The sequence below is a fragment of the Schistocerca piceifrons genome, chromosome 8 (genome assembly GCF_021461385.2).
Source record: "Schistocerca piceifrons isolate TAMUIC-IGC-003096 chromosome 8, iqSchPice1.1, whole genome shotgun sequence".
NCBI lineage: Eukaryota > Metazoa > Arthropoda > Insecta > Orthoptera > Acrididae > Schistocerca > Schistocerca piceifrons.
Window position 1 is genome coordinate 92,310,595 of NC_060145.1, and position 24,861 is coordinate 92,335,455.

Below are 24,861 nucleotides of genomic sequence, written 5' to 3' on the forward strand. Positions count from 1 at the left end.
GCCGAGCGGTTCTAGGCGCTTCAGTCTGGAATCGCGCGACCGCTACGGTCGCAGGTTCGAATCCTGCCTCGGGCATGCATGTGTTTGATGTCCTTAGGTTAGTTAGGTTTAAGTAGTTCTAAGTTCTAGGGGACTGATGACCTCAGATGTTCCAAGTCCCATAGTGCTCAGAGCCATTTGAACCATTATGCCTCCCCTCAACATAGCACCTGCACCCTCAAAACAGTCATGTTCGACAGTGTTCCTGGGTGCATTAAGTGGCGTATGACAAGAGGTGGGAAGACGTGGCAGTTTTTCCACGTTCATCGAGTTGGCAGTGAGAGACATCATGCAAAAGTTACTTTCGTCCGTCAGTTTTCGATACCATTATAAGCTCGTGGCAAATGAATGAAACCGAATGCGGATGCAGTGCGTTTGCTAAGGCCAAAAGCACGTAGCGATCTCCGTAGCAATGGCGGAAACATGGATGAAGGCAGCACAGCGACCGGCAGACAACGATTGTGCGACCGACCAGAACCAACACGGAAGTAGGACCCTAATAGTGTTTAAAATGGTTCAAATAGCTCTGAGCACTATGGAACTTTACATCTATGGTCATCAGTCCCCTAGAACTTAGAACTACTTAAACCTAACTAACCTAAGGACATCACACAACACCCAGTCATCACGAGGCAGAGAAAATCCCTGACCACGCCGGGAATCGAACCCGGGAACCCGGGCGAGGTAAGCGAGAACGCTACCGCACGACCACGAGCTGCGGACAAAAGTGTCTACGCATGCCTAAATACGAGTATAAGTACTGTGTAACGTCTGCAAACAGAATTCTCGTGACAATACGTCTAATTGGATAAATGTATCCAAAGAGTCTCGTGTGCGACATGGCACTCGTCACATGCTAATCCAATGTACAACGGAAGTTTCTCTTTCACACGAGATCATGTCCACACAAAAATTTATTGATCTTTCGAAATGACAGACTAGACTCACTTTAGTGTGTCAATGAAACGAGGCAAAGAGCAGGCGCATTTAAAGCTTAACGGCTCTTGCATCAAAGTTACTGAGAAATATTGTATACAGAAGATTGAAAAAGACGGTTGATCTGTTACATGACTATCAGTTTGCCCTCAGAAGAGGTAAAGGTATCAGGGAGGTAGTTGTGACGTTGTGCTTCATAATGAAAGCAAGACTTAAAAAAAAATCGACAAGTCATCTTCATAGGAGCTCTCGATCTAGAGAAAGCGTCCGAAGATATAAAATGGCGCAGATGTTCGACATTTTCTGTAAGACCTATTGGGAAAATAGGCCATATGCAATATGTATCAAGAAGCAACAATAAGAATGGAGGATTGAGATCGAAGTGCTTGGCTTAAAACGTGTAACACATTGATGCTGTGTTTCTCCCTCATTGTTCAGTTTATAAGTCAAAGACGCTCTGTCAGAAATCAAAGACAAATTCAAGGAAGGCAAGAAGGACACAAAAGTCTGATTAGCACATACACTCCTGGAAATTGAAATAAGAACACCGTGAATTCATTGTCCCAGGAAGGGGAAACTTTATTGACACATTCCTGGGGTCAGATACATCACATGATCACACTGACAGAACCACAGGCACATAGACACAGGCAACAGAGAATGCACAATGTCGGCACTAGTACAGTGTATATCCACCTTTCGCAGCAATGCAGGCTGCTATTCTCCCATGGAGACGATCGTAGAGATGCTGGATGTAGTCCTGTGGAACGGCTTGCCATGCCATTTCCACCTGGCGCCTCAGTTGGACCAGCGTTCGTGCTGGACGTGCAGACCGCGTGAGACGACGCTTCATCCAGTCCCAAACATGCTCAATGGGGGACAGATCCGGAGATCTTGCTGGCCAGGGTAGTTGACTTACACCTTCTAGAGCACGTTGGGTGGCACGGGATACATGCGAACGTGCATTGTCCTGTAGGAACAGCAAGCTCCCTTGCCGGTCTAGGAATGGTAGAACGATGGGTTCGATGACGGTTTGGATGTACGTGCACTATTCAGTGTCCCCTCGACGATCACCAGTGGTGTACGGCCAGTGCAGGAGATCGCTCCCCACACCATGATGCCGGGTGTTGGCCCTGTGTGCCTCGGTCGTATGCAGTCCTGATTGTGGCGCTCACCTGCACGGCGCCAAACACGCATACGACCATCATTGGCACCAAGGCAGAAGCGACTCTCATCGCTGAAGACGACACGTCTCCATTCGTCCCCCCATTCACGCCTGTCGCGACACCACTGGAGGCGGGCTGCACGATGTTGGGGCGTGAGCGGTAGACGGCCTAACGGTGAGCGGGACCGTAGCCCAGCTTCATGGAGACGGTTGCGAATGGTCCTCGCCGATACCCCAGGAGCAACAGTGTCCCTAATTTGCTGGGAAGTGGCGGTGCGGTCCCCTACGGCACTGCGTAGGATCCTACGGTCTTGGCGTGCATCCGTGCGTCGCTGCGGTCCGGTCCCAGGTCCACGGGCACGTGCACCTTCCGCCGACCACTGGCGACAACATCGATGTACTGTGGAGACCTCACGCCCCACGTGTTGAGCAATTCAGCGGTACGTCCACCCGGCCTCCCGCATGCCCACTATACGCCCTCGCTCAAAGTCCGTCAACTGCACATACGGTTCACGTCCACGCTGTCGCGGCATGCTACCAGTGTTAAAGACTGCGATGGAGCTCCTTATGCCACGGCAAACTGGCTGACACTGACGGCGGCGGTGCACAAATGCTGCGCAGCTAGCGCCATTCGACGGCCAACACCGCGGTTCCTGGTGTGTCCGCTGTGCCGTGCGTGTGATCATTGCTTGTACAGCCCTCTCGCAGTGTCCGGAGCAAGTATGGTGGGTCTGACACACCGGTGTCAATGTGTTCTTTTTTCCATTTCCAGGAGTGTACAAAGAGGGCATCCCTGGCCACGAAAAGTATGCTAGTGGTAAACATCGGCCTTATTCTGAGGAAGAAATTTCTGAGGCTGTAAGTTTGGAGCACAGCATTGTATCATAGTGAATCACTAACCGTGACGAAACTGTAGAAAAAGAGAATCGAAGCGTTTGAGCTGTGGCTCTATAGAACGGTGTTGAAACTTTGGTGAAATGATCAGACAAGGGATGAGGAGTTTCAGAATGAATTTTTATTCTGGAGCGCAGCGTGCGTGATTTGAAATTTCCAGGAAGATAAAAATCGTGTGCTGGGCCAGAACTCGAACCCGGGAGCTTTGGAAAGTAGGAAGTCCTGACGGAAGAACACTGAACTGACGATAGTCATGGCATAGCGATATGCACTTGTACAGATGGTAGTGTCGGATGCATAATGTATGGAAGGGCAGTGCAATGGTGGAGTTGTCATTTGCACTCAGGAGATCCATGTGAAAAAGTTTCCGAACTGATTATGGGCTCACGACGAAAATCAACAGACTTTGAACGCGGAATGGTACTTGGAGCTAGACGCAAGCAACATTCTATTTCGGAAATCGTTAGGGAATTCAATATTCCTAGAGCCAAAGTATCAAGAGTAACCGTAGAATATCATATTTCAGGCATCAAATTTCATCACGGACAATGCAGTGGCCAACGGGCTTCACTTGACGACCGAGGACAGCGGCATCTGCGTAGAATTGTAGTGCTAACAGACTAGCGACACTTGGATGGGGATGTTTCTGGGGAAGGTAACCAGACAGCGAGGTCATCGGTCTTATCGGATTAGGGAAGGACGGGGAAGGAAATAGGCCGTGCCCTTTCAAAGGAACCATCCCGGCATTTACCTGGAGAGATTTAGGGAAATCACGGAAAACCTAAATCAGGATGGCCGGAATCGGGATTGAACCGTCGTCCTCCCGAACGCGAGTCCAGTGTGCTAGCCACTGCGGCACCTCGCTCGGTTAGCGACACTGCTTGAAATAACGCAGAAACCAATGCGGGACGTAAACGAATGTATCCGTTAGGAGAGAGCGGCGAAATTTGGCGTCAACGAGCTATGGCACCAGGCGATCGACGCGAATACCTCTGCTAATAGCACGGCATCGCGTGCAGCACCTCTCTTGGCGTTGTAACCGTATCGGTTGAACCTTAGACGACTGGGAAACCGTGACCTCCTGGTCAGACACCACTAAGCCATGGACCCAAGTTGTCAGCAAGGCACTGTGCAAGCCGGTGGTGGCTCCTTAATGGTGTGGACTGTGTTGGCACGAAACGGACTGGATCCTCTGGTCCAAATGAACGGATCATTGAAAATGGTTATGTTCGGCTACTTGGAGACCATTTGCTGCCATTCACGGACTTCATGTTCCCAAACAACGATGAAATGTTTATCGATGACAATGCACCATGTCACAGGACCACAGTGGTTCGAGATTGATTTGAAGAGCATTCTGGACGCCTAGAGAGTGATTTGGCCACCAATATCGTCCGACATTTGCGGGACATAACCGAGAGATCAGTTCCTGCAGAAAAACCTGCACCGGCAATTCTTTCTCAGTTATGGCTCAATGTTTCTGCAGGGGACTTGCAACAACTTGTTGAGTACATACCACGTGCACTATGGCGGGACAAAGGAGGTTCGACACGATATTGGACGGTAATCCAAGATTTTTTTTTTGTCACCTAAGTGTAGGGAGAGGATCGTGGGTTGTGCTTGGATAGCTCAGTCAGTGAACACCAGCCTGCGAAAGACAAAAGTCCGTGATTCGATTTCCGGTCCAAAAAACAGTTTTATTCTGCCAAGAAGTTTCAGTGGGATTTCCCGAGAGTGGACAAAGGAAGGAAGATGTGGAAAACACTGACAGAAAGAAGGACGGAATGACAGGACATGTGTTAAGACAACCGGTAATAACTTCCATGGTACTCGAGGGAGGTGTAGAGGGTAAAGACCTTAGGGGAAGACAGAGATTGGAATATCTTCTACGATTAATGGAGGACGAAAGCTGCCAGTGCTACCCTAAAATGAAGAGCTCGGCACAACAGAGGAGTTCGTTGCCTGCTGCATCGAACGAGTCAGAAGAGTGAAACAATTTTTGTTTTCGGAACTGTTTCCAGTGGTTTGTCGCCAGTAGCGTAGTAGCACAGTAGTGGATTCCATCGCCTGTTTACGTGCAAAACGTTACATTTATTTACGTCGAAACTCCACTGCGTTCGCTGCACGAGATGTTTATATGTACTGTTAGCATCAACGGGCTTATCACACTTACTTGTGGTGCTCTGAAATTACCTGGACATCTATCGACTTTGTTCCGATAAGAGTGATATGTTTTGTTCTAGGCGCTGCTGTCTGGGACCGCGAGACCGCTACGGTCGCAGGTTCGAATCCTGCCTCGGGCATGGATGTGTGTGATGTCCTTAGGTTGATTAGGTTTAACTTGTTCTAAGTTCTAGGGGACTGATGACCTCAGAAGTTGAGTCTCATCGTGCTCAGAGCCATTTGAACCATTTTGTTTTGTTCTGTCTGAAAGGAAGTTCTGCATCGAGTTCACATTTAGACCGATACTCGGTTAGGTCGCACTTCATTCACTAAACGACAATGCAGAACTGTATCAAATGCGATTTGGAAGCTATATTGACCGGTTTAAATACATGAAAAAGTTTTTTCTAGACCGCTACCAGTTACAATTTTTGTTGATTTTCTTAAATTATGCAGTAAAACAATATTCAGAGGCACAAATCTCATCTTCAGGACACAACGGCTGTACGAAACCATTTGACCAACTGCAGATGGGTAACAGAGTTGCTCTTGTCAAGTGCTATAGCCATCTTGTGGAGGAAGAGAAGGATAATTTAATGTGAGGGAATATTTACTCCGTTAGTTAAACTGCTGTTCACACAAAAAAGTTAAAACAATTTGTTTATACGAAATAGGGGGTCACCTGGTCGAGTGTTCGGTCGCATCTATAACTATACTACTGGCCATTAAAATTGCTACACCACGAAGATAACGTGCTACAGACGCGAAATTTAATCGACACGAAGAAGATGCTGTGATATGCAAATGATTAGCTTTTCAGAGCATTCACACAAGGTTGGCGCCGGTGGCGACAGCTACAACGTGCTGAAATGAGAAAAGTTTCCATCCGATTTCTCATACACAATCAGCAGTTGACCGGCGTTCCCTGGTGAAACGTTGTTGTGATGCCTCGTGATAAAGGTCGGATTGTAGCCTATCGCGATTGCGGTTCATCGTATCGCGACATTGCTGCTCGCGTTGGTCGAGATCCAATTACTGTTAGCAGAATATGGCATCGGTGGGTTCAGGAGGGTAATACGGAACGCCGTGCTGGATCCCAACGGCCTCGTATCACTAGCAGTAGACATGACAGGCAGCATATCCGCATGGCTGTAACGGATCGTGCAGCCACGTCTCGATCCCTGAGTCAACAGATGGGGACGTTTGCAAGAAAACAACCATCTGCACGAACAGTTCGACGACGATTGCAGCAGCATGGACTATCAGCTCGGAGACCACGGCTGCGTTACCCTTGACGCTGCGTCACACACAGGAGCGAATGTGATGGTGTACTCAACGACGGACCTGGCTGCACGAATGGCAAAACGTAATTTTTTCGGATGAATCCAGGTTCTGTTTACAGCATCATGATGGTCGCATCTGTGTTTGGCGACATCGCGGTGAACGCACATTGGAAGCGTGTATTCGTCATCGCCATACTGGCGTATCACCCGGCGTAATGGTATGGGTTGCCATTGGTTACACGTCTCGGTCACCTCTTGTTCACATTGACGGCACTTTGAACAGTGGACGTTACATTTCAGATGTGTTACGTCCCGTGGCTCTACCCTTTATTCGATCCCTGCGGAACCCTGCATATCAGCAGGATAATGCACGACCGCATGTTGCAGGTCCTGTACGGGCCTTTCTGGATACAGAAAATGTTCGACTGCTGCCCTGGCCAGCACATTCTGCAGATCTCTCGCGAAATGAAAACGTCTGGTCAATGGTGGCCGAGCAACTGGCTCGTCAGAATACACCAATCACTACTCTTGAAGAACTGTGGTATCGTGTTGAAGATGCATGGGCAGCTGTACCTGTACACGCCATCCAAGCTGTGTTTGCCTCAATGCCCAGGCGTATCAAGGCCGTTATTACGGCCAGAGGTGGTTGTTCTGGGTACTGATTTCTCAGGTTGTATGCAACCAAACTGCGTGAAAATGCCATCACATGTCAGCTCTAGTATAATGTATTTGCCCAATGAGTACCAGTTTATCATCTGCATTTCTTCTTGGGGTAGTAATTTTAATGGCCAGTAGTGTAGATACAAGATCGAATGAACCATAACAGTAACTGTAACTAAACACACAGCAAGAAGACAGCCGTTTTATTTGAACAAATTGAATTAATATTTTTTAAACAAGTTATTTGAACAGCAGACTAACTAACGTAGTAAAAATTCTCTCATGTAAGTTATCCTGTCTTTCTGATGGATGACCACACCACGTGAAAATATTAAAGAACAATTTTCTCTGTCTTTACTTTTGTTAAATGTTTTTGTACTGCCGTTGCTGCCTGGCGAGCTGTGAAAAGTATCACAAAAGCGAGTACAGGAAGCTCTGTCACTTAACATATTTGTTTACACATAATTTGAAACGACTGATCAAAATCTAACTGATTCTTCAATCGAGAAAGGAAACAAAATTCTTTTGAATATTCAATTAATGGTTAACTACTTCCTGAAATGTTGAGGCTCAAAGAGCCACATTTGTCAGTTCGTTGCAGAAAACTCCACACTTACAAGAAAGAGCAAAGTCACTAGCCTGACTCGTACTGTGTCCTGCGTTGGTTCTGAGTACAGTTCGTGTCGTAGCAGAATAATAGAAGTTTGTCCAAGTTCAGTGGTCACCACTGACTGCTTCAGGTCAGAAAGCTTTGCGCAGAGCAGGACCCGCCCCCAGTAGGAGCGCGACGTCGGAGGCGGAAGGCGAGCGGTGGACAGTGCGGCAGGCAGCGTTGGCGGCGGCGTCGGAGACGAACGTCACTCTTGGGCAGGTGAACGAACTCCCGGTTGCGATTTTTTTTCTTTATTGTTGTTTTCACACCTGATACAGGTAGGCCAGCAGCAGCATACTACGTCGCTCTTCAGCCACAGATAAGACTAATGATACAAAAGGAGACACTCGCAGATCAGACATGGTGGATACACAAACGTAGACATACAAAATTAAAACACACGGAGCCGTTCACGGGCACAGTGTCGAAAACAAAAAGTTCAGAAACGTGGACACGCACAGAGATGACACACGCGAACGTTGGAGCACAAACGATGAAACACTGGAACACTGGAACACGAACACAACGGCACACACAAACACTAGGCGATGATCTCTGGCGCGCGAAAGTTCACTATATGTGTACGAGTCCGGGAACCTGCCAAAAAGGGGAAAAGGTGGAGGAGGAGGGAGAGGGGAGGGTGTAGAAGCCAGTGGCAGAGGAGATGGGAGGGAGAGGATAGAAGGTAAGGGGGTTAGGGTAGGCCTGGGAGAGAGGAGGGAGGGAGAAAGGGAGGAGGGAGAGAAGGGAGAGAGGGTGCCCTTGGGAAGAAACACAGGGGGTGGACAGGGGGGGATCAAAGTTGGTAGGAAGGGTAGATCGAGGGGATGAGGGCATCATCAGGGAGGGGGAGTTGGAGGAAGCCACCTTGGGAGAGGGTATAGAGAGATGGAGAGCAGGTGGGATGTGGGAATGGAGGCGCGGCAGCAGACGGGGAGAGGATGGGAGAGACAAGCAGGTGTGGGGGATCAAGTTTGTGGGAGGTTTAGAGGATCCGTATCCGTTCGAGGAAAAGGACTAGGTGCGGGAGCAGGATGAGGTCATATAGGATCCGCGCGCTGGGGGGGAGGGGGGGTTGAGAGGCGGATGCGAGAGGCGAGGCGGCGGAGTGCATGGCGTTCTAGGATTTGAAGGGATTTGTAAAAGGTAGGAGGGGCAGAGATCCATGCAGGGTGGGCGTAGGAGAGGATAGGGCGGACGAGGGATTTATAGGTGTGGAGAATAGTGGAGGGGTCCAGACCCCAGGTACGGCCAGAAAGGAGCTTGAAGAGACGGAGGCGCGATTTTCCGGAGATGGGGAGTCCAGGAAAGGTGACGGTCAAGGTTGACGCCAAGATACTTGAGGGTGGGAGTGAGGGTGGTAGGACGGCCATAAATGGTGATATAGAAGTCGAGGAGACGGAAGGAAGAGTGGTTTTGATTACAATGATCGCCTGGTGGGTCTTGGAAGCATTGACCTCGAGCAACCACTGGTTACACCAAGCGGCGAACCGGTCAAGATGAGATTGGAGAAAGTGTTGGGAGCGTTGCAGGGTGGGGGCGAGGGCAAGGAAGGCGATGTCATCGGCGTATTGGAGAAGGTCCGGTTGCAGCCAGAGCGCGGTCTTAAATCCTGGCCGCGCGGATGAGCACAGCCCTCTTACTGGCTGGTTCCCTTGTTGGTGTATACGTAACGTAGCGCGCCGCTGGCTGTTGCGCGCGCCAATCGCTGGCACGGAGTGGCCGCTACAGCCAGTATCGCCCTCTGACGGCCAGACGGCCGACTTCTTGTTGCGGTCCGATGGTCGGCTGCCGATAGTGTGGAATGGAGGGATTTTAAATGCTACAGCTCGGGGACGGATGGCTGTCGGTGCTTTGCGGACGCCGCGCTACAGCAGTTTGTGTCTCGAAACACTGGCTCGTCACAATACGCCAGTCACTACTCTTGATGAACTGTGGTATCGTGTTGGAGCTGCATGGGCAACTGTACCTGTACACGCCATCCAAGCTCTCACTCAATGCCCAGGCGTATCAAGGCCGTTATTTCAGCCAGGGGGGGAGGGGGGGGGGGGTTGTTCTGGGTACTGGTTTCGCAAGATCTATGCACCGAAATTGCGTAAAAATCTAATCACATGTCAGTTCGAGTATAATATATTTGTCCAATGAATACCCGTTTATCATCTGCATTTGTTCTTATTGTAGGAATTTTAATGGCCAGAAGTGTACATAATTCGAGTATATAAACAAAAATTTGTGACTGGCAGCGGTCTCAAGACGAATGCGGGTCGTTCTCGGACCCCTGCTGTACTCACTGTATACGTTTGTCACACCGAAAACCCGCAGAGTGGAGCTCACGCTTCATGCAGACGAAACAGCGATCTCTGCGCGCAGTCTCAGCGCCCACACAATGAGGCGTCGTCTGCGAGAAGTATGCGAGAACCTGGGCGAACAAATGGCGACTGAAGATGAAACCCGCTAAAGGCCAAGCCGTGGTCGTCAAAAGGAAAAAGCTTCCTGCGGATTTAGTATCACACGTCCCCAAGGTAAGGGGAATCAGCATGGGTCTAGAAAGAGACGATCGTGTGGAACCCAGCTCGCGGTATCCGTCCACGAGACTCAGAGAGCCATGGACACGGGTTCCCAGGTAGATGCCGTGTTTCCTGACTTCTGCAAGGCGTTTGATACAGTTCCCCACAGTCGCTTAATGAAGAAAGTAAGAGCATATGGACTATCAGACCAGTTGTGTGATTGGATTGAAGAGTTCCTAGATAACAGAACGCAGCGTCTCATTCTCAATGGAGAGAAGGCTTCCGAAGTAAGAGTGATTTCAGGTGTGCCGCAGGGGAGTGTCGTAGGACGGTTGCTGCTCACAGTATACATAAATGACCTTGTGGACAACATCGGAAGTTCACTGAGGCTTTTTGCGGACGATGCTGTAGTGTATCGAGAGGTTGTAACAATGGAAAATTGTACTGAAATGCAGGAGGATCTGCAACGAATTGACACATAGTGCATGGAATGGCAATTGAATCTCAATGTAGACAAGTGTTCAAAAATGGTTCTGAGTACTATGGGATTTAACATCTGTGGTCATCAGTCCCCTAGAACTTAGAACTACTTAAACCTAACTAACCTAAGGACATCACACACATCCATGCCCGAGGCAGGATTCGAACCTGCGACCGTAGCAGTCGCGCGGTTCCGGACTGAGCGCCTGAACCGCTAGACCACCGCGGCCGGTTAGACAAGTGTAATGTGCTGCGAATACAAAGAAAGAAAGAGCCTTTATCATTTAGCTACAATATAACAGGTCAGCAACTGGAAGCAGTTAATTCCATAAATTATCTGGGAGTAGGCATTAGGAGTGATTTAAAATGGAATGACCATATAAAATTAATCATCGGTAAAGCAGATGCCAGACTGAGATTCATTGGAAGAATCCTAAGGAAATGCAATTCGAAAACAAAGGAAGTAGGTTGTAGTACACTTGTTCGCCCAGTGCTTGAATACTGCTCTCAGGTGTGGGATCCATACCAGATAGGGTTGATAGAAGAGATAGAAAAGATTCAACGGAGAGCAGCGCACTTCGTTACAGGATCATTTAGTAATCACGAAAGCGTTACGGAGATGATAGATAAACTCCAGTGGAAGACTCTGCAAGAGAGACGCTCAGTAGCTCGGTCCGCGCTTTTCTTGAAGTTTCGAGAACATACATTCACCGAGGAGTCAAGCAGTATATTGCTCCCTCCTACGTATATCTTGCGAAGAGACCATGAGGATAAGATCAGAGAGATTAGAGCCCATATAGAGGCATACCGACAATCTTTCTTTCCACGAACAATACGAGACTGGAATAGAAGGCAGAACCGACAGGGGTACTCAGAGTACCCTCCGCCACACACTGTCAGGTAGCTTGCGGAGTATGGACGTAGAAGCAGATGCAGATGTAAGAGGAAAAGCATTGGGTCGCCTAGCACGCTTTATTCAATCTTAAATCCAACCACAGGCTCCACCCACTGTGGATTAACACTATATCTGGCACTTATTAGGCCCGTTATAGAGCACATTTCTGTGGTATGCGGCAATGCTGCCACCATGCACATAGGAAAATTACAGAAAGTCCAGAACAAAGCTCTTCGCCATGCTCTGCACCTACCCAGACGCTTCTCCGCTAGGGAGCTGGACGAGCAGGCTGGCGCTCCAGTGTTAGAGGACTTCATCAAACAGACCGCTTGCCAATCCTGTAGAGCGGCGCAGCGGTCTAAAAACCCGTTAATCGCCAATCTGGGCGTCCAGATACATTGGCACCCGACCACAAGGTGGCCGGACCTATTGTGTGTATAACGCGCACAGTAACAGAAATAGGTTATTAAAACAAGAATGAGACCTAGAGCAGACGTACCAGAAAGGGAAAAATAAAAAGCCATACAAATAGACGCACTAATAGGCAAGAAACTGCAAGTCCCAGAACTAAAAAAGCAGATCAAGAGATCTCCAAAAGTCAATTGAGTGAGTGCCAACGGTCTGCGAAAAGATTTTTCTCGTACGATGTGCCTTCCTGAAGTCGAGGAACACGGAAACAACACGTGAGCGTGTGGAAACACTGAATAGGACGGCACTGCGGTAAACGTAACATGCCTGCCGTGGCGTCGTTGCATCTAGTGTGAACGCAGCGGAGAGCAGCGGTATCGGGTGGGCGAGTCTGGGGCTGGAGGCGATATTCCTGGCCGGCCGCCGCCGCCGCCGGCTTTCGTCGGCTACCTGCCGCTGCCGTGTTGCTGTTGCCGGTGGCGTCCGTTCGCACCCGCCTCTGCATAGGCAGCGTGCCGCGCGATCCGCCGCCGACGCGAGCCATCCTCGCCAGATAGCCGCCTCCCCGCCTCTCGCCGGCTAATTGCCACTTTGTACGGCAGCCCTGTGAGCGGCAAAGCCGGCCGCTTCCGGCGATAGCGGAGACGCGCGGTCTCGCCGCGAAACCAGCCGGGCAATTCAGTCCGAGCTGCGTGGCCTCTATACTCCACAGCTTTGATTATGTGTAAAGAACGTAGAATGCCCAATGTTTCACGTTCCGTCGATGGAAGACGTGCTCAAAGCTTCAAACGAACATTTTTTTTTTCCCCCTCGCGTATAACGTCATTTCTAGAAACCCAGAATCTACTCTGTAGGAATCAATATGGCTTCCGGAAACAGCCATCGTGTGAGACCCAACTCGCGTTAATTGTTCATCAGACCCAGAAAATATTAGATACAGGCTCCCAGGTAGATGCTATTTTTCTTGACTTTCGGAAGGCGTTCGATACAGTTCCGCACTGTCGCCTGATAAACAAAGTAAGAGCTTACGGAATATCAGACCAGCTGTGTGGCTGGATTGAAGAGTTTTTAGCAAACAGAACACAGCATGTTGTTCTCAATGGAGAGACGTCTACAGACGTTAAAGTAACCTCTGGCGTGCCGCAGTTGAGTCTTGTGGGACCATTGCTTCTCACAATATATATATATATATATATATATATATATATATATATATATATATATAAAACCTAGTAGATAGTGTCGGAAGTTCCATGCGGCTTTTCGCGGATGATGCTGTAGTATACAGAGAAGTTGCAGCATTAGAAAATTGCAGCGAAATGCAGGAAGATCTGCAGCGGATATGCACTTGGTGCAGGGAGTGGCAACTGACTCTTAATATAGACATATGTAATGTATTGCAAATACATAGAAAGAAGGATCCTTTATTGTATGCTTATATGATAGCGGAACAATCACTGCTAGCAGTTACTTCTGTAAAATATCTGGGAGTATGCGTGTGGAACGATTTGAAGTGGAATGATCATATAAAATTAATTGTTGGTAAGGCGGGTGCCAGGTTGAGATTCATTGGGAGAGTCCTTAGAAAATGTAGTCCATCAACAAAGGAGGTGGCTTACAAATCACTCGTTCGACCTATACTTGAGTATTGCTCATCAGTGTGGGATCCGTACCACGTCGCGTCGACAGAGGAGATAGAGAAGATCCAAAGAAGAGCGGCGCGTTTCGACGCAGGGTTATTTGGTAAGCGTGATAGCGTTACGGAGATGTTTAGCAAACGCAAGTGGCAGACTCTGCAAGAGAGGCGCTCTGCATCGCGGTGTAGCTTGCTGTCCAGGTTTCGAGAGGGTGCGTTTCTGGATGAGGTATCGAATATATTGCTTCCCCCTACTTATACCTCCCGAGGAGATCACGAATGTAAAATTAGAGAGATTCGAGCGCGCACGGAGGTTTTCCGGCAGTCGTTCTCCCCGTGAACCATACGCTACTGGAACAGGAAAGGGAGGTAATGACAGTGGCACGTAAAGTGCCCTCCGCCACACACCGGAGACCGACCAGTGTATTACCATTGTGGAACCTTGCTAAGTACAACATACAGGGTGTTCAAAAAAGTTTCGTATGATTTCACAAGGCTGTATTTTATACATGAATTAAGATGGTAATTGGGGTATTTAATTTAAGCATAGTACTACAAAGTTTCTATTTTCAAATAAAAAAATTGAATCTAGAAACCTATCTTTTTCCTGCAATTGTAAGGTATGTATGTAGAATAGTAAATGGATCCTAGCCAACGCTCGACATACGTTATGTACCAAGAATAATGGGGAAGTAACCCTTGTGCGCAGTTTCTGGTTAAGCTACTTCACAAGGACAATCATAAATTTAAAAATTACAGGCTCGCCACCAGCCCAAGCCCTTCCCAACAATTAAGGGAAGACCGAACTGGAAAGTATCAGTTTCATTAAATTAAGAATTTAATTATAAGAATCCAATTTTTTAAAGAAACTAACAAGATGAACAGCATTGTATGTCGTGTATAAAAAAAATCTGGGAATAGAAAATGAATTTTAAAACTGGCACCAATGAGAAAGATAAAGGACGTAGAGCTTATCTTTTACGTAGCACGTTTATTTCATTGCTGAATTTGATGCACATGACTGGTGCCTGAATAAAAGAGTTTAACTACATAATTCGCAAAAAATTGCAGAATCACGCAATGAAAAAGGAAAAACACACAAAAGGGAAGTGGAACACAATAATTCAATCATTCCATCTACGTACCCACGACTGTCCTAAAGGAACAAAGAAACTTCCACATTTTTAATTTCTACCACCATCATCGCCGACTTTTAACAAAATAATTATGGCCCATTACGAAAATACATAACTACACACGCTTCAGTTAAGCTGAAGTACTTAAATATGCCTTGAATTTAACATAGGGAAGCTCTAATTCGACCTACTTCCTATCAGCAGAAACCCTCTCTATGACCTACAAACTGTACTCACCAACAGCTAGCAGCAGAGTGCCCTTTCTCCACCGAGCTTCGCCTAACTACCGGTGCAACGGAAGCTACCAGAGGGGTAGGCTTCCGCCACCAACCTGACAGACAAACCAACCTCAGAGTAAAAGTGTTAAACCTCTCTGTCCAGGTACTGGGATGCTAAGCTGGTCATCTACATCTGCATCTACATTTATACTCCGCAGGCCACCCAACGGTGTGTGGCGGAGGGCACTTTACGTGCCACTGTCATTACCTCCCTTTCCTGTTCCAGTCGCGTATGGTTCGCGGGAAGAACGACTGTCTGAAAGCCTCCGTGCGCGCTCTAATCTCTCTAATTTTACATTCGTGATCTCCTCGGGAGGTATAAGTAGGGGGAAGCAATATATTCGATACCTCATCCAGAAACGCACCCTCTCGAAACCTGGCGAGCAATCTACACCGCGATGCAGAGCGCCTCTCTTGCAGAGTCTGCCACTTGAGTTTATTAAACATCTCCGTAACGCTATCACGGTTACCAAATAACCCTGTGACGAAACGCGCCGCTCTTCTTTGGATCTTCTCTATCTCCTCCGTCAAACCGATCTGGTACGGATCCCACACTGATGAGCAATACTCAAGTATACCCTCCAAACGAGAAGTAAACATCACCTGCTCCTAGCAGACGACAACCAACTCAGCGTCCCCCATAAAAGAAGTCGAAAACACTCGTAAAAACACTCATTCAGTTTCATTTACGCACACATGGGGTACGGTGACGGGAAAAACGTAATAAATACAGGTCATGGTTTCCTATGGAACACAAAAAAATCAAACATAATATCATTTAACAAGCCTTACTTTGATTGCTCAGTCTTTCTGGGAGAGTTAATAAATTAAACAGCAATCAGGCGGTGGACGGAATAGGATGCACAGAATCCAGTGAGACAAGCGTCTTATGAAACAACTCCACAGAGACATTTCAACGTAAATACAATAGTAAGGTGCTTTCTACCATTACGTTTACGATCAAAGTTTTCATTTACCTTTCGCAAATGTTCAAAAGAGCCCTCTCCCCGGCCTAATTTCTATGGGGGTGAGCCCATGTAGTAATCAGATTTGTAGTACGGATTTCAATGCGGCACACCTGCCTCCAAGTCAAGCTCAGGTTTTCCTAGACATGTTGTACAGTTTTCCTGAGATGTTGGCTGACAGATTAGGCGTTCCCAACCGTACTGAATATCGTACTTAGGTGTCTGATCAGATTCCAGTCAGTTAGTGTTTCGGTTTTCTCCACCCAAAATGAAGTTGCTGCACCAGCTGGTCAACAAAATGCATTTGGAGGGGGTTATACGACCATCCACCTCTCTGGATACCTCGCCATGTTTTTAGTCACGAAGAATAATGGAGGATTCCGACCGGTTGTGGACTACCGTGTCCTCAATCAAAAACTGATCTTGGAGTCCCTTCCCGACTTTCATGGCTGCTTTTCAAATTCAAAGATGTTCAAATGTTTGTGAATTCCTAAGGGACCAGACTACTGAGGTCATCGGTCCATAGACTTACACACTATTGAAACTTATTCTAAGAACGACACACACACACCCACACCCGAGGGAGGACTCGAACCTCCAGCGAGAGGGACCGCGCAATCGGTGACATGGCGCCTCAAACCGCGCGGCCACTCCGCGCAACATCGTTGTTTTTCTTCATTTTTGGGTGCTCATTATTTTTCAGTTTTTGATTTGAATGAGGCCTTCTACCAAATTCCTTTGGCCAAAGGGTCCAAGGTCACCACAGCATTCTGCACTAATTGGAACTTACACAAGTTTAACCAGGTTCCTTTTGGCCTGTCTTCTGACATAGCGGTCCTTTTCATGCTGCTTGATTCGGTGCTTGCTGATGTCAAGTTAAATGTAGCTGTCTGGGTGATTTCGTCATTTATAGTGCCACTTCTGACGATCATCTGGAACACCTATGTCTTGTTCTTGAGTGTTTGAAACTACCAGACCTTATTGTAAAAACATTTAAGGTTACCTTAGACCGGCGTGGGTTTCCCTCTCTTGGACGTATAGTTTCGACAGAAGGGGTCAGTACAGACCAGTCAAGCACCAAGGCTATTTATAGTTTCCGCCCTCTCAAAAACAAGAAGAGCGTGGCGATTTTTATCAGTATGACTAATCTTTTCAGAAATTCGTCCCCAAATTCGTTAAACTGGCCGGTCCCTTGAACCTTTTGCAGAAGAAGGATAAACCCTTGGTCTGGACTGAGCTGCAGCAAGCCACCTTTGTTTCTCTGAAAATCGCACAGAGTAACCCTCGGGTTCTGGTGGTCTCCCATTTTAAACATCCGTTTATAGTTCAGACCGATGCCTCGAACTCTGGGGTTACTACCGTGCTCGTTCAGCAACAAGACAGGAAGCGGAGGCCCTTAGCCTACGCCTCTTGGTGCCTGTCTTCCAGAAAGAACAAATACTTCGCTTACGAGTTGGAAGCGCTAACGGTTCTCTCTGCTTTGGAGAAGTTCAAGTTTTACTTGGAATGCCGGAAGGTCACATTGGAAACGGACAATCATGCACTTAGTTCAGTTTTAGCCCATACCCACTGAACCGTGTGCGGCTCGCGTTGGTGCCCTTGGTAGGTTGGTATCGTGTAATAGGGATAGTGGCGTCTCGTATTCTTCTAGTGTTTACTGGCGCCACTACTTTCGCTAGCGTTGTCTGTCCGCGAGTGGTAGCAGTAGCGTTTATCGATATGCAGTACCATGGTACTATCTTCGGAAGGACGTCAAGTGCTTTCCGGGTCGGGTGTGTTGTGAGTTTGGTTTGGACGGAGCTGGAGGGAGGTCCAGCAGCACAAAGACATGCCGGGACCGCTGGCGGCACGCAGGCACTGCCGGATCGAGGGGCTGTAGTTGCCACCAGGCCCAGGACGTTTGAGTTGAGCGAACATTAACCCAGTAGTGAAACCTCCACTATTTTGAGATCATGCCGTTTGTTCGTTTGATGCTGCTCGCAGGGTCACTGAGATCAAGAGCAACGAGTAGAGTGTTTGGAGTTGGCGAAATTAATTAACTGCCCTCCACTTCTAATTATTAATCATTGAGTTCCTTATGTTTATTCATGAAGTTCAACCATCGGCATTTTTCTGCCTAGTGGCCGCTAACGTCCCAGTTACCTGCCCTAGAGGTTAGCTTGCGACAGTGTACTTTTCCTCGCCTTGCCGCTCCTGGTTGGTTGGTTGGTTTGGGGAAAGAGACCAAACAGCGAGGTCATCGGTCTCATCGGGTTAGGGAAGGACGGAGAAGGAAGTCGGCCGTGCCCTTTCAAAGGAACCATCCCGGCATTTGCCTGGAGTGATTTAGGGAAATCACGGAAAACCTAAATCAGGATGGCCGGACGCGGGATTGAACCGTCGTCCTCCCGAATGCGAGTCCAGTGTGCTAGTGCCGCTCCTATCTGGTAAGGCGTGTAGTTTGACAGCCTCCTTGATTGTGGTTCGGATATTTTGTTCTTTTGGACGACCTTGGCCGTAGTGGTTCCTTCTGCGTCTGGATGTTCTAAACACCGGGTTCTGAAGAGGCAGTGCTGTCCGCCGGATTCGCTTTGCCTGGGTCACTCCATCCTTGTGTTGGTTACCAGACGTTAGGTAGATTTTGCAAGAGTGTTGATCTGCGTTTAAAGTGTCACTAGTTTAAGTTGCCATCCGGTCAAGTGAATACAACTCTTGGCTGCCTGTCTCATCGTTTACGAAGTTGAGCGACTTTCCCAGGTGGATCCTTGGAGCACTGTCTGAGGCCCACGTCTCTCTTGATTTGATCAGATTGTGATGATTGTCAATAGGGTCTTCAGTCATGAATGCAATTTTTCTTAAGAATTTTTAATTAGATATTGTCTCTTAATATGATAGTCCTTTTTTATAATATTTCAGTAAGAATTTGCTGTCGAGGCCTTCAGCCGTCAAGTTGATTTTTGAGTTATTACTATTGGGGCCTTCAGCTGACAAGTAATTTGAATTTCTGGTCAAGAAAGCCTTCAGCCATGAATGCAATTTGTCTAAAGAATTTTTAATTAGATATTATCTTAACAGTCAAATTTGATAATTTTCCTTATTGTCAACCTTAAATGCAATTGGTTCCAAATAAAGTGTATGTGATTAAAAAAAGCAAAACAAAAAACTGAGCAACCAACGGTAACTGAGTAAGGCCCCATCCACACTAAAATCTGTTTTCCCTAAGCAACCACGTCTCACCCATAAAGCAGGTTGTATAGTGTTATGGACTGAAATTAGGACGACCCAGGAGAAGTTTCTGTCAACGATTTTCTGACTGACATTCCTGTGTTCTTTGGCTACCTCATGCAGCAACAGCACAGGGATCGTGAACTAGGCCCCATTAGGGGTTGTCCGGGAAAGCTGTTCAGGGTTATGAGTCGCGGAAGGACACACTGAGTCGCAGAAGTCCATGGGATGAAGAGGCTAGTATTTGACTACCAATCATTCTTGTTATGACTGTCCTTAAATATTGCCAGAGCTCTGAGGCCAGTGGCATTTGAGAGTCTGCAAAACGATCCGAAAAATACGTGAATCTCTCAAAGTAGCCCTCCTTCCATCAGGATCTCAGGAGATGGTTAACCAGTGCCGAGAGTGTTATGTCAGATAGGCAAAGGTGAAGGGAGCGTCTTTCTATCGACTATGGTGGTTCCCTTCCACACACTCAGATGCACATCGATGTATGTTTGCGCCATTGATGGCTTTCACTCAGTTCAGACAGCTGTTGCCCTGTAGTGGCATTACAGCGTGACAAAGTATTAAGCACCTAGATAGAATTTTCTCTTGGTTTGGGCCTTCTTGAGTCGCTGTGAACGACAGCGTTCTCTGCTTTATTTCTAGAGAATTTCACAACTTCTGCTTCTATTCTGGCATTAGATATGTCCCACCATCCCATATTACCCTCAGTCTTCATTTGCGGAGCACACCAATTACAACCGTAGGCCTTCCTTAATCGCCATCCACTCTGAGGCTCAAACCAAGCAGCACCTTACCTCGCCTTCGTTGAACCTGGCTCCTAACACTGCCAACCGTGAGGCACACCGAACCACTCCTGCCTCTCTTATGTTGAATTATCTCCTCAATTCTTTGCTGCAAACATTTCGTTCATTCACGACCTCCTACAAAATGAGATTACTCGTCAGGTAATCAAAGATAATTGGCGCAGGGTCAAGGCCAACATCCAGAGCGCCCATTGGAGGAACGCAGCAAGGTTTAACCAGGGCCGGCGTCCAGGGAATGTGTAAGTTGTTCGTCTTCGTTAAAAACTTTGGGGTTAGGGGTCCTTCAGGCAAAGTTTCCCGTAAATTGGCACCCCGTTTTGTGGGTCCCTATAGGGTGATAGAGTTTCCCACTCCGGTCACGCTCAGGCATAGGGATGAGAAATATGATAGAGAAATCTGTGTCCACCTCAGCCAGGTTAAGCAGTGCAGTGTAGGTTAAGTATATGCTGTCTCTTACATCCTGCCCCCACGGTTTTGGTTTTGGGGGAGGAGGAAGGTGGATGTTCTTTCTGCGATACTGGCGAAAGACTTGGCCAGAATGTAGCGAATGTACATGATAGCTGACAGTGGTGGTCACGAGAATGTAAAGTCGCAAGAAGATCTGGCTCCAGACAGCCACCTGGCATTACCAAGGGGGCAGCCCATCATGTTCGGCGCATGTCGCTGGCGCATTGTACCGCATCTGCAGCAGCAATTTGAGCAGCAGTTGGCACCACAGTGACAAAACGAACCGTTACAAATCGGTTGCTTCAAGGGCAGCTCTGACAAGGAGACGGCACGACCGTGGGGTCGGGGATTTGTCCGCAATTTTGTGTGGTGGACCCCTAACACCTTACGTGTCTAAAATATTAGGACGCACTACTCGGAAAATCCCGAGAAAAATCGATCCAAAGTTTCCTAGGTGGCTTATGAGTGTAAAATGTTAGCCCACTGCTGAGCCGCCGTCTGGCCTATATGGTTAGCGCTCGGGCCCTTACGCCAAATGTGTCGGGTTCGATTCCTCCTCCGGCACCTTTTTTTTTTCTTCTGTTGCTTGCAAAATGGCAGCGCATTGTTACAGGAGAATCGTGAAATTAATTCCCTAGAAGATTGTACAAAAATTCATTCTATAATTCACCATCAAGTATCGTCATCAATACTCCGAGACATAATTCGATATGCCTGGTTTGCCTCAAAATTGTCAGAAACTCGAAACATTTTCGTAAATGTTAATGGGCCATGTTTTTGTACAGATTTATTGCAAACGCCCTGTGATTGTAAAAAATCCGCTTTTATATGTTACGCAAAATGTCGCAAAAACTATTGCTTTGTTTGTTTTTACGATAATTACCACTGCGGTTCTTGTTTATAATTATTATATGTATAAAAATTGAATGTTTTCCAATCGACTTTGTTATTCTGATTAAAAAGGCAATGTTTCTCCCCGTATACTTTACAATGAAAAATGGAAAACCCATCGCCATGAATTGTGTTGTTGGACAAAAAGAAAATAATTTTTATTCAGTAATGAAACTAATTTGTTAAAGACAATGTAGGTTTGGGAAACTTTCTGAATAATTGGTGGAATAACCAAAGAAAATGAAACAGAAGAAAAAGAAAAGTGCCAGAGGAGGAATCGAACACGAGACCTCTGGCGTAAGAATCCGAGCCCTAAACACCTTTTTTTACCTGTACCGTTTTTTTTTAACATTTATTTATTGACATTATATTTGGATAAAAAATTAGATAGTTCACAAACACTAAATGAAATGCATCCTCTGGAAAAAAAAAATCATCGTAAAACAAATCACAAATTTAAAGGAACAGGGATGTTGTTGTTTTTTTTTATTTATTTTCAATAAAGATCACTCTGTTAAATGGAACATGTAGATCATTTCATGGTATAGTATGTGCATTACATATTGAGTGGTGAGAGAAGCGTGAGGTTCATTATCAGCTGTCAAATGTGCACACCGACTGCACACGGCACATCCCAACTGCGTGGGGGGGTCGAGGAAGGCTGCCTGAAGATAGTTGCCAAAGGTTTTCCAATAGTGTGACCATCTAAACACCTAGGCCAGACGGCGGCTCGGCAGTGTACTAACATTTTATACCCATAAGGCACCTAATATTTTAACCACGTGATGTGTTAGGGGTCCTCTTTCACAACACAAAATTGCGGACAAATCCCCGACCCCACGGTCGTGTCGCCTCCTTGTGAGCCAGACGCATTCCACTTACTCCAAACCATCGCCATCTGCGTCTTGAGTGGTATTAAGTGAGAGACCATTGGAGGGCAGTGTGGAGGTGTGTTGTGTTTTCTGATGAAAGCTCGATCGCAGTGATGGGCGTTTGTTGGTTAGAAGGAGGCCAGTTGAGGGCCTGCAACCAGACTGCCTGTGTGCTAGACACACTGGACCTACACCTGGAGTTATGGTCTGGAATGCGATATCGTGTGACGTCAGGAGCACTCTCATGATTATTCCATCTTGACTGCAAGTTTGTACTTCGATCTGGTGATTTGACCTGCTGTGCTGCCATTCACGAACTGCATTACAAAGGATATTTTCCAACAGGATAACGCTCACCCACATACCGCTGCTGTAACCCAACATGCTCTGCAGAATATCGAAATGTTTTCTTGGCCTGCTCGTTCACGAAATCTGTCTCCAATCGAGCATATATGGGACATCTTCAGACGACTACTCCAACTTCATCCGCAAACAAAATTAATCGCCCCTGTAGTCACCTACAAAGTGCAACAGGCATGGAACTCCATCCGACGAATCGACATCCGGCACCCACGCAACACACTGTATGCACGTTTGCATGCTCGTGTTCAACAGTTTGGCGTTTATGTCAGTTATTAATGTACCAGCATTTCACATTTGCAATAGTTTATCTCGCGATTACATTAAACTGTGATATTGCACTGCTACCTAGACAAATGTATTCCAGAAATTGCCTTATTTCACAGTAATTATTTTCTGTTGTTGCTTTTTTTTTCACTGTATTTCAGACTAATCTCCTTGAATTCTATCTGGCACTCCTAATTATTTTTTTTTAATACGTAACTACCGCACTCAAGTGGAATTTCATATACAGGGTGAGTCGAAGAGGACTTTACAAATTTGGAATGATATAGAAATTTACTGAGATAACTTACGGAATCGGTAGAGTAATTTTGTAATAAATAAGCTGAAGTTTCACATGAAAGTGATTAGTGTTATTTTGGTTCCATGTGACTACCATTGGTGATGCGTCGAACATCCCACGACAATCAGTTTCCTCCCACACTTGTTGCAGTTTATCTGGCGTAACTTGTGCAACGAGAGTGTAGATCGATTTTCAATTCGGCTGCGTTGTTTGGTAGGGAAGGAACATATACACGGTCTTTAATGAAACCCCATATAAAGAAATGCAGCGGTGTCAAATCTGTGGAATTCCGCACCAGTGAAAGTAGTCATTTTAACTGGGCGCTGCGCTGGCGCTCCTGGTGGCGCAAAGATGTACTGATGCACTACGTAAATCAAACTTGAGGCTGTTCTCTACAAAGTGACACATCTACCGATTCTGTAAGTTATCTTAATAAATTTCTATATTATTCCAAACTTGTAATGTCCTTTTTCACTTACCCTGTACATTGAATGACCTCTAAAATTTCGACTGCTAAAGTATTAATGATCTATTGTAAGTATCGGAATAATAGTTCAAACATATGGCCTTCAGAGGTCGTTATTAATATCACAGGACTTAACGGAATCACATGTCGACTGTCTTAATGGAGTGCTGTTTCTACAGTACAGCTCATTATCTTCACAGTTTAATGGCATTGCGGAACTTGTTGCATTTTAGTCACACTTAACGCAGTAAGCCACAGAGAAAATTCGTGTGTAAACTAACCAGCCATGGATAGTAAATTAAGTCTGCCTAGCTTTGATAAATGACATGACAGATAAGGTGAGCAGCAATTTGCTAATTTTTGCTGTTGACACTGTAGTAGCCTAGAAGAATGAATGGTGGAGTAGACAGCATTTTCGTTTGGTGTGGGGAATGGCAGCTAGGTCTGATTGCAGGAGAATGTAAGTGAATGCAGATGGGTAGGAAAAACAAACCCATAATATTGAATACACCACTGGTAGTGTGATGCCTGACACACATCGATTAAATATCTAGGTGTAACATTACAAAACGATTGGAAATGAAACTAGTCCGTAAGGCTCGTAGTAGGAAAGGCGAATGGTCGGCCTCGGTTTACTGGGAGAGTTTTTACGGAAGTGTAGCGCGTCTATGAAGGAGACCGCGTCTTGAACAGTAGTGTGACCTAGTCACTAGTACTGCTTAAGTACTTTGGATCTCCTCCAGGTCGAAGAAATTCAAGATGTGCCGCTACGTTTGGTGATGGTAGGCTCGATCAACTGGCGAGTATTACGGAGGTGCTTCGCGAACTCAAAAGGGAATCCCTGGAGCGAAGACGACGCTATTTTCGGGAAACACTACGGATAAAAATTAGAGAATCGGCATCTGAAGCTGACTGCAGGATGAGTCTATTGCCACCAACGTACATTTTGCGTAAGAACCACGAAGAGAAATTAGGGCTCATACGTACGCAAAAATGCAGTCGCTTGTCTGTCGCTCCATGTAGGGATGGATTAGCTATAACCTGGGGTAATTTAGTTTAGCTGCACTAGCTGTCGATGTTTCTTTTCCTCAGTTACACCACGGTACATTTTCGAGATATGGTTATTAGCAAATGTTTTCTCGTTTCG